General features: G+C 42.1%; 1 long non-coding RNA gene across 1 annotated transcript in view; it reads left to right on the plus strand.

Annotated features, from left to right (window-relative positions):
- The window catches only part of LOC129007091 (uncharacterized), a 32,465-nt gene extending 24,282 nt beyond the window's left edge, over positions 1 to 8,183 (plus strand). The window contains exon 4 of the long non-coding RNA XR_008492235.2: positions 8,020 to 8,183. This is a non-coding gene — a long non-coding RNA (uncharacterized LOC129007091). The remainder of the gene's footprint in view (positions 1 to 8,019) is intronic.
- Positions 8,184 to 10,838: the final 2,655 nt, after the last annotated feature.

Raw genomic sequence — 10,838 nt, forward strand, 5'->3', positions numbered from 1 at the left:
GTGATGTGGGTGCTGCCGTGTCTCAACCACATCCAGTGAAAAGCTCATCACTAGTGTTCTGGGACAGCCTGAAGGAGGACAAATGGGAGCAAACACAACCTCTGCAGCTCTGCAGGCAAGAAGCTCCCTTAGCACTGCTTCTCTTGCCTTCCTTCCTTTTATCTCTCTCACCTCCACCGTGATTAGGATGCTGAGCATGTCAGAGGTCATTCAAATGACTTTGCTAATGAAGACTTAATTTCCCCCAAATATGTGCATGGAAATATAATCAGGGTAGGTATTGGAACCCAAAGTTTTGGTCTCCAAGGAGTATATCTCCAGACAGCCACGAAAAGAAGCCAGTTGGTCAGAGCCCAGAGAGGTAGCTGTGCAGAATGTTCAGGGCACTCTGGACCTTTGGGCTTCTCTGTCCGGGACAACACTGCTGCCTTCATGGTCGAAATGGCTCTTCAGCAGGGATTTCTACTAAGCCCAGAGAGCAATCAGGGCTGGGTACTGAGGAGATTTTATGCATCTGAGCAAGAGCGACTGAGAGAGAAAAGCGTTCTTGGCAGGAGCTTAAATTTCTGATTCTGGAAAAGGATTCTACTCAAATTTCTCAAAATTACAGAATTATAAGTACAAAGTCCAGGCTGGGCATGGTGGCTTATTCCTGTAATCCCAGCACTTTAGGAGGCTGAGGCGTGTGGATCACCTAAGGTGAGGAGTTCGAGACCAGCCTGGCCAACAAGGTGAAACCCCATCTCTACTAAAAATACAAAAATTAGCCAGGCATGGTGGTGCACACCTATAGTCCCACCTACTTGGGAGGCTGAGGCAGGAAAATTGCTTGAACCCAGGAAGTGGAGGTTGCAGTGAGCTGAGCTCGCACCACTGCACTCCAGCCTGGGCAACAGAGTAAGGCTCTGTCTCAAAAAATAAAAAAATAAAGTAAAATAAAAGTACAAAGCCCTATGTCATTATTCATTCCAGAGAAAACTTCCCTGTGCAAAAAAAAAAAAAAAAAGTACAAATTCCTATGTAATTTTTTGTTACAACCCATCTATGAATTGAGGGCTCTGGTAAGCTCCATCTGAAATCAGCATCATGATATTTGCATACATAAGGAGAGTTCTGAGACCGGGTGCATGCTTGTGGTTAAAGTCCCATTAGAATATCTCCTGTATAGAATACATTGTACACACAGGCGGTAAACTCAGACAGCGATGGGAGAATATCAAGGCTAGGAGCCACATGCGAAGACACTTGCAGGCATGCGTCTGGAGGAAGTAAACCTCTGAGCTTCAATTTTCTCGTCTGTAACAACGAAAGAGTTGTACTTACTCTAACCGTCCTAGAAAGGTGATTAATTGTGGCAATCAAATATGGTAATTGCATTGTTCTCCCTAGACTGCTACAACTAAATATCATAGACTGGGTGGCTTAGACAAAGACATTTACCCATATTTCACAGTTCTGGAGGCTGAAAGTCCAAATCAAGCTGCCAGTGACATGGTTTCTGGTGAGGGCTCTCTTCCTAGATTGCAGACGACCATTGTCTTGCTGCAGCCTCACATGGCAGAGAGATAGCGCTCCTTCTAGACTCTCCCTCTTCTTATAAGGGTGCTAATCCCATCACGGGACTCCTCTTGGGACCTTACCTGAACTGAATTCATGTCTGAAGGGCCTAACCCCCCAATACCATCATGATGGGAATTAGGGCTTCGACATATGAATTCGAGGGGGTCACATTCAGTTCATATCAGTAATAAAATGAAAGTTTTATAAGTTATTTAGAACTCTGTAAATCCACTTGGTATCATCACCACCATTACTAATGTAAGCTTCATATAATATGTTAGAGCCTGATACAATATCCTGTCATTTTTTTTCCTTAAGGATGATGGCATTTTAAGGAAACTTACAAACATGCTCTAATCCCTGTCCCCATCCCTACTTTCCACATGAGGAAACAGATAAAGCTAGGTATAAATTCTACCTTCATATTTTAATAAGTATTATCCTAGAACAAGTTATTTCACCTCTCTAAGGCTTCGTTTCATTTGTAAAAAAGAGACAATGCTGATAACACCTACATTGTCAGAGCTGTGATGAAGTTTAAATCACACAATGTATGTTACATGCATACATTAGTCCATATTAACACAGAGTAATAGCCTGATATTGTTAGTGTTAAATGTCATTGAATGTTAAATGCTTCTGTTATGTTTTGTTATTATTAATGTTATTGTTAATCACAGAGTTGGACTACATACCAAGTCTCCTGACATCTGGTGTTCTTCAGAAAAAGAAGGCGTTCTAATCTAGCAAAGCCAATTAAGGCTAAGAACAATTTTTTTCTTAATGACAAATCTTACTAGGTCTTTTCCAGCTGTGTTTTTTCCATCTAAACAGTAAAGTTGAGTGCAGGGGAAAGCCAGTTTCTGGAAGTACCCACTAGAAGGGCAGTAAGTAGAATAGGACTCAGGTTACAAAGCTCAGTAGGTTTTAGTTGGGCCTTGTTGCTAAGATACCTGTATTTTCCCAAAACCAAAGGCAATATAAAGTCTGGTTTGAAGCCATAGAGAAAACTTCCCTGTGCAAAAAATATCACTGGATCCTCTCTTCTGCAGATAGCTCACTGTCGAGGGGAGTATTTTCTCACATGGTATTTACTTTCTCTCTGTACTAAGTCTATTTGTTAGTATTTAGAATTGCTACTTTACTTTTCTAAAATGAGAACAACAACCACCAAAAAATCAAAGTATGAGTGCCCAGTCAGAACTGGTAGGGTTACTACCGAGTGTTCAATGACCAAGTTCTTTGCCAGAGGGAGACTGAATGTTTGCCTCATTCCCAGGCTTCCTCGGCCTAAGTAGAAAAAGTTAATGGATTAGCCCTGATGAATGACTGAGGCTCTCAGCAGGCATGGGCTCCAAGCCAGAAATCAGCCCTATGTACAGACGGCGGCCATGTCTGGGGTTGCTGGACGTGGCTGATAACAGGACCGGAAACCCATCAGAAACACCCACCCCCTTACCTCTGGGCCTCATCAAAATTACCTGCCAAAGAGACTCTGCTCCAGACCAGCACCTTGTCAGCCTGTTTTGTAATAGAAAACAGCTGTCCCTGTTGAGAGGCAGAGGTGGAAAGAGTGAAAAGAATGGAGAAAATGCACCATTCATAGCTTTTCTGGTTGTGCAGAACTGAAAGTTGCAATCACAGGGCATGTAAAAATGGGAAATTCTAGGGACCCTGTGGGAATGATAGTATCCTCCTCTGAAGGGGCTGATAGGAAATCACAGCTACTGAATTTAAATTAAAGACGACTGTTGATCCTTAATAATGGATTTTGAGTAGAAGCTGAACACTGCTTAGCAACATCCCAGGGACAGCAGAGGCAAAGTGGCAGAGAGTTTTGATCAGGCAATTCAGGTAGGGAGTAGAATCCTCATTGCTGCTTCTTCCTATTTGTTGCTGTAATTTAGTGCCTAGAACAATGGCTATTGCGTGGCATTGTGCTCCACAAATACTTGTTGAATGAATGATTAATAAAATTTATGACCTGCATTTTCTAAGGCTGAGCAGTATGAATTTTTTGGTTCATGTGATCACAATTTGACTCAATGGTTCTGTCACTTACTAGCTCTGCTGTCTTAGGAAAGTTCAATATATCTAAATCTTAGTTTATTTTTCTATAAAATTGGGCTTGAACAGTTACCTTATATTGAGAGGTGACAGCGTGCTGGCAGTCCTCACAGCCCTCGCTCGCTCTCGGCGCCTCCTCTGCCTGGGCGCCCACTTTGGCGGCACTTGAGGGGCCCTTCAGCCCGCCGCTGCACTGTGGGAGCCCCTTCCTGGGCTGGCCAAGGCCGGAGCCGGCTCCCTCAGCTTGCGGGGAGGTGTGGAGGGAGAGGCGCGGGCGGGAACCGGGTCTGCGCGCGGCGCTTGCGGGCCAGCGCGAGTTCCGGGTGGGCGTGGCGTGGGCTCCGCGAACCCTGCACTTGGAGCGGCCGGCCGGCCCCACCGGCCCCGGGCTGTGAGGGGCTTACCACCTGGGCCAGCAGCTGCTGTGCTCAATTTCTCGCCGGGCCTTAGCTGCCTTCCCGCGGGGCAGGGCTGGGGACCTGCAGCCCGCCATGCCTGAGCCTCCCACCCCCTCTGTGGGCTCCTGTGCAGCCCGAGCCTCCCCGACGAGCGCCGGCCCCTGCTCCACGGCGCCCAGTCCCATCGACCACCCAAGGGCTGAGGAGTGCGGGCGCACAGCGCGGGACTGGCAGGCAGCTCCACCTGCAGCCCAGTGCGGGACCCACTGAGTGAAGCCAGCTGGGCTCCTGAATCTGGTGGGGGAGGTGGAGAAACTTTATGTCTAGCTCAGGGGTTGTAAATACACCAATCAGCACCCTGTGTCTAGCTCAGGGTTTGTGAATGCACCAGTCTACACTCTGTCTAGCTACTCTGGTGGGGCCTTGGAGAACCTTTATGTCTAGCTCAGGGATTGTGGATACACCAATCGGCACTCTGTATCTAGCTCAAGGTTTGTGAACACACCAATCAGCACCCTGTGTCTAGCTCAGGGATTGTGGATACACCAATCGGCACTCTGTATCTAGCTACTCTGGTGGGAACTTGGAGAACCTTTGTGTCCACACTCTGTATCTAGCTAATCTAGTGGGGAGGTGGAGAACCTTTGTGTCTAGCTCAGGGATTGTAAACGCACCAATCAGCACCCTGTCAAAACAGACCACTCGGCTCTACCAATCAGCAGGATGTGGGTGGGGCCAGATAAGAGAATGAAAGGCTGCCCGAGCCAGCAGTGACAAATCGCTGGGGTCCCTTTCCACGCTGTGGAAGCTTTGTTCTTTCTCTCTTTGCAATAAATCTTGCTACTGCTCACTCTTTGGGTCCACACTGCTTTTATGAGCTGTAACACTCACCGGGAAGGTCTGCAGCTTCACTCCTGAAGCCAGCGAGACTACAAACCCACCAGAAGGAAGAAACTCCGAACACATCCGAACATCAGAAGGAACAAACTCCAGACGCGCCACCTTAAGAGCTGTAACACTCAGCGCGAGGGTCCGCGGCTTCATTCTTGAAGTCAGTGACACCAAGAACCCACCGATTCTGGACACAATATGACTTTAAAGATCACTAAATTAAATAGAATGTGTTCTTAAATATTTTTCATGGAATGTAAGCTCAGTAAATGATAAAAGTGATCATGAACTGTGGTCATTCCATCCCACAGTAACTATAATGTATATAAATGATACCCAGATTTAACAGGACAGGATAAAAGTAATACCACAAATACTAAGAAATAAATGTTAATATCAGACTGTTACCTTGTTAATAGTGGGGAAGTGTCACATGTTTCAGAGACATCCTAGTTATTTACATCCAGAAGAGGTTTCACCAGGCACATTATATAGAAGAGCTCACCAAGAAACAGTGAGCTGAAGAGACCTTGCATAGCCAGCTATCACCAGAGACAAAGATCATGTGAAAAACTAGAAGCCAGTTGTGAAAGGGGCACCATCAGCATCACTGGTCCTTGCATTTATAAAGAGGCAATTTAGTTTTTAAATTAGATCAGGTTTTCTGACTAATGAAATAATATCTCTGTACAAACATATACATACACACATGCAGGTACCTAATACACACAGAAAAAAAGAGTTAATTCAAGAATAGGAAAGGAATTTAAGATCATTCAAATCAAGATCTTCAAAATTCAAGTATACATATTTCACTCATAACAGAGACAGGAAGCTGTGAATAAGGAACAGTCATAAAACAAGGAAGATGTCTTTGAAATCAAGATTATAATTGCCATCTACATACAGTTGTTGCTCTATGTCTTTCTCTTTCTCTGTCTCTCTCTCTCTCTCTCACTCTGAAACTTCCAAATGTCTTCTATTAACAGGACACTTAATTCCAGGTGATGTATGTATCAAATTAGAATTCTAGCCCTTCTATATAGTCTCAGATTGTCTGTCATCTCTCTCCGAATGTTTCTGAGTCCCCCACCTGCAATTCCCTGTGGCTTTTTCAGTGAGAATATGCCACTCAACTTTTCTAATGGGGTCTTCTGGTGGCCCTGAGTGAAGAGATCACTAAGGAAATACTTTAGTGTTGAGAGACTCGTCCTGGGCCCAAACAAAGCTCACCTTCTGATGTCAGAAGGGGCACTTAGAAGTGAATCAGCACTCTGTCCTATCAGGCTTTCTATTTATGAAGAACAAGAGGTCTTTGCTGTGCACACTCATATTCCTCTGAAGCCCCTTTGATACAATAACTCAGCTGGTTCTGTCTTCCTCTCAGAGCACGGAATCTCTCCTACCAATGGGGGGACTGTGTGGTTTGAAAAAGCTCCTGTAGGTGGTTCTGATTCAGAACACCCCACCCATCCAGCACTGGATTGAGAACTAGGGGTCAAAAGGCACACTGAACGGTAGACGTGAGGCTTCCTATGTCTCTTATTTCACAGACTTTATGGAAAAGCAGGTTTAGAAATGAATGAACCCAGGATGAAAATTTAAGTCTCCATAAAATATTTTTCATCTACAAAGAAACAACTTTTTCCTCTACCAAAGTTATTTCAGATACATGTGTCTTCATTATGGTCATCTGGGTATTTGTAAGGAATACCACATCCCTTGCATTTCAGGTGTGTTGTGAATTAAAGATTACATTATTTTCCTTTTATCCTTATCATCTCCAAACCTCCTATACAACAATTGCAAAAGAAGTAATACTGCAAACTCTCAAGTCTGTTGTGAGGATTAATTTACTTAGGTTACATAAGATATCTAAAACAATAAAAGGTGCTTAATGTATAAAAGCTGTTATCACAGTTAACTTTTCTTTTAGTCTTATGACTACATTGTGTAGTAAATATTGTATAATCTGCATTGCATAGTCATACAAAAATGTCATCTTCACGATACATTTCTAATAACCTGGAAAGCATTCTGTCATTTTCTTAATATTGCCATGATTCTTGGGTTTGGTTAAAAGGGATTAGAAAAGATTCATTCTCCCTGTCTCTACGAAAAATACAAAAAAATTAGCCGGGCCTGGTGGCGGGCGCCTGTAGTCCCAGCTACTCGGGAGGCCGAGGCAGGAGAATGGCGTGAACCCGAGAGGCGGAGCTTGCAGTGAGCTGAGATTGCACCACTGCCCTCCAGCCTGGGCGACAGAGCAAGACTCAGTCTCAAAAGAAAAAAAAAAAAAAAGAAGAGATTCACTCTGTGTTTGGTCTCTTTTCTCCCGTTTGAATTTATCACAGCCCTTTCCCTATACTGAATCTGATTGCTAGGAAACAGTCCGTTGTGAAATATGTCTCAATGTCACATTTATTTGCAATATATTCAGCTTTACTCCATGCTCTGGCATTGTTCTCTCTAATGAGATCAATGTATTGCCAAACTGAGTCACTGGTTCCTTCCCTTCTTCCAAAGAAAACAACGGCAATTCCAAGGAATTCTTTTCTTTGTTAGTTTTTAGCCTCCTATTTCATTTCTATTATAAATAGCATCAATTATCTGATGTGTAGCTGACAGAGAAGTTTGCCTCCCATGAATCATTTAATTCAGCTGATTCGGCAAAACATTTGACCATGAATGTGCACGTGTGTGTGTGCACAGACTCCAGCGCCTGAGTTTTCCTATGAACTAGATAAAGGCCATTTGTCTCCAGATTAATGATAAACAAGATTAAGAACACAGTTTCTAAGTTTTGTTTCATTTGGGCCTTCTCGAGCTGCATTTAGCAGATACTAAGTTATAATGACCTTTGGAAAGTTCACAAGTTTCCAGGGGTCCAGGATAGTAATTAGCTCTTAACTGTAAAAACAAGTGCTGCTGAAGAACATAAGGTCATAGGAAAATCAGGAATCAGGACTTTGCACAGAAAAAAAAAGTGAATAAAATAATGTTTATTCATTTATGAATCACTCATTCATGATTTTCTTTTTGTAATATCATCAAAAGAAATAAAATGCCTTATGTTTAAATTTTCACTATGCTTGTATTTCAGCCTCATCAAGAGATACTACTCCTGATCTTTTCATTTTACTTTCCTCGGGTCTGCCTAAACTCAGTGTCTCTCCTAGAAAACCAGCCAACTCATGAAAAACTGTTTGTAAGAAAATGTTCTCAACACAAAGAAATAATAAAGGTTTGAGATGATAAATATGCTAATTACCCTGATCTGATCACTATACATGATATGTACGAAAATATCACTATGTACCTTGTAAAATTATTATACGTCAATTTAAAAAAGGGAAAATGTGTTGGGCTTAATTATAATAAGAAAATTTAAAAAGATTGATGAGAATTCAAATGTTTTCACTGATGTGAATATTAGTTAACAGGAAAAAAAGAACTCATAAAAACTGTTCCATACTTGTTTTACCCCAAAGAGTTAATCCATGCTGTTATAGATACTACCCTGTGAGACACACAAATGCTTTTACAACTCATTGATTTCAAATCAAAGGGCAAAATATACATTAGTAATGATGATATGCAAAACGCTCCTCAATGTGAACGTCAGTATTTACGTTTTAATGTCAGTTACAAAGATCCCTGGGCAGGCGCGGTGGCTCACACCTGTAATCCCAGTACTTTGGAAGGCCGAGGCTGGTGGATCACGAGGTCAGGAGATCGAGACCATCCTGGCTAACACAGTGAAACGCCGTCTCTACTAAAAATACAAAAATTAGCCGGGCATGGTGGTGCCTGCCTGTAATTCCAGCTACTGGGAGGCTAAGGCAGGAGAATTGCCTGAACCCAGGAGGCGGAGGTTGCAGTGAGCCGAGATCGTGCCACTGCATTCCAGCCTGGGCGACAGAGCGAGACTCCGTCTCAAAAAAAAAAAAAAAAAAAAAAAATCCCTAAGCAGAGATTTGGGATGCTTTATATTCATGAATCTTTAATTCAGGAGTTCAAGATACCACAAACTGGCCGAGTGTGGTGGCTCATGCCGGTAATCCCAGCACTTTGGAAGGCCAATGCAGGTGGATCACTTGAGCCCTGGAGTTAGCCTGGGCAACATGGGGAAATCCCCCGTCTCTACAAAAAACTACAAAAGTTAGCCAGGCGTGATGGCATACGCCTGTAGTCCCAGCTACTCAGGAGGCTGGGAGGACGGCTTGAGTCCAGAAGGTGGAGGTTATAGCAAGCCGTGAACATGCCACTGCGCTCCAGCACGTGCAACAGAGCAAGACCCTCTCCTCTTCCTGTCTCACACACACATACACAAAAAAGAAATCACAGAACTACATTACTGCATATTTGTTTGTGTACAATTTACTTTTAATGTAACAACTTCTAGTTTCCCAATAAAGAGAAATCCTACACTGAAAAAATAAATCCAGTAACTCACAATTCTGTGTTTTGGCTGGCCAAGCATGTTTATCATTTTAAAATAAAATACAGTGTTGCAAAAACAGTTGTAGTATCTTGGCAATTGTGTTTCAGTACTGTAATGCATGGGTATCAGAAGAGATTGGGCAGATTTCAGCACATTGTTACATTTTATTATAGTTCATTACATTTAAGAAAAAATTAGCTGAAAATGCCATTTTTCTTGTTATCAGCATGGAAAAGCCTCAGTATAATAAGTACCATGAATTGATTTATTGAGCACTTACCATGTGCCAGTCAATTGACACTGTTGTCACGTAGTCTTTTAACATGCCTGTGGTGTAGACAGATTATTTTTATTTACATTTATAGATGAAAGTGAGTTTTGGAGAGGTAAGGTAACTAACTGTACTCAAGTTAAAAAGGAAGAAAAAAGGTAGTAAGTATAGTAAGTAGAGGTTCTGAGAATGAAACCCAGCTGCATATGACTCCTTAGACTATGATAACTTCTCTGCTATTGTCATTTGCATGAGCTGGCTAAAAATAAACAAAAGGAGCAAAACTAAAACAAAGAGATCTCATGCACACAAGATGTGCACATAGACTCCTATATTTGAGGAATCATTATACACTAAAAGGCCATATGTTTCCAGGTATTTTTCCTGAAGAGTTGATGGAAATGTATCCTTTGAAGGGTATAATGTGCCACCAATCTTTACCATTCTCCTCCCTCCCATTGCTCTAGTGTCTTGTGTTTTGAGGTGAGTATCCTGAACCAGACTTCTGAGTAGCTAAGTCTATAGGTAAAACACACATTCATATCATGGACCCTAAGGAGGCTGTGTGCCAATGTATCCATTCTTTTACATGCTAGATCAAAGGCTGTAAACATCATTCCTAAAGACAAATATGATCATCTTAGCAATGCTGATGTGTACGAATGTGGATGAAGATCAAATTTGCTTAGGGTTGTCTTTCTTTAGCTATTTCTCTTTTAAAACCTATGCTTGGAGTTTTAAGAGTTCGAAGCAAAAGTTAAACAATTTTATACCGGCTCTCATCCAAGATAAGACCAGTAGCATCACCAACACAATCAAAATGGTCCCCAGCAATGTTCCATTTGAGAATTCTTTTACCACAAACTTTTAACCCTCATGTATTTCAGAGGAAAACATTTTGTTTATGCTTATTTCAGCAGACGTTCCTGAGTAAAACTGATGGGCTCTTTAAGTTGTTTCACAAGGTTTGATTTTAAATCAAGATGCTATAAGTTAAGAAGGCTTTTAAAAATTCAAATTTCTAAAGATGTCAAATTTTACTGGGTATGTTTAAACTCAAAGGAAATGTTCTAAATAATATTTCAACTTGCAAAAGATGTTCAACTAAAAACCTGATGGAAAATAGCCAAGCATGGACAGCTTTACAGCAGAGGGGAGATGAGGCAGGGCTTGTCAGGACTAAATGAGCTACGAAAATCATTCAAAT

This window comes from Pongo pygmaeus, chromosome 9 (assembly GCF_028885625.2).
Source record: "Pongo pygmaeus isolate AG05252 chromosome 9, NHGRI_mPonPyg2-v2.0_pri, whole genome shotgun sequence".
Classification (NCBI taxonomy): Eukaryota; Metazoa; Chordata; class Mammalia; order Primates; family Hominidae; genus Pongo; species Pongo pygmaeus.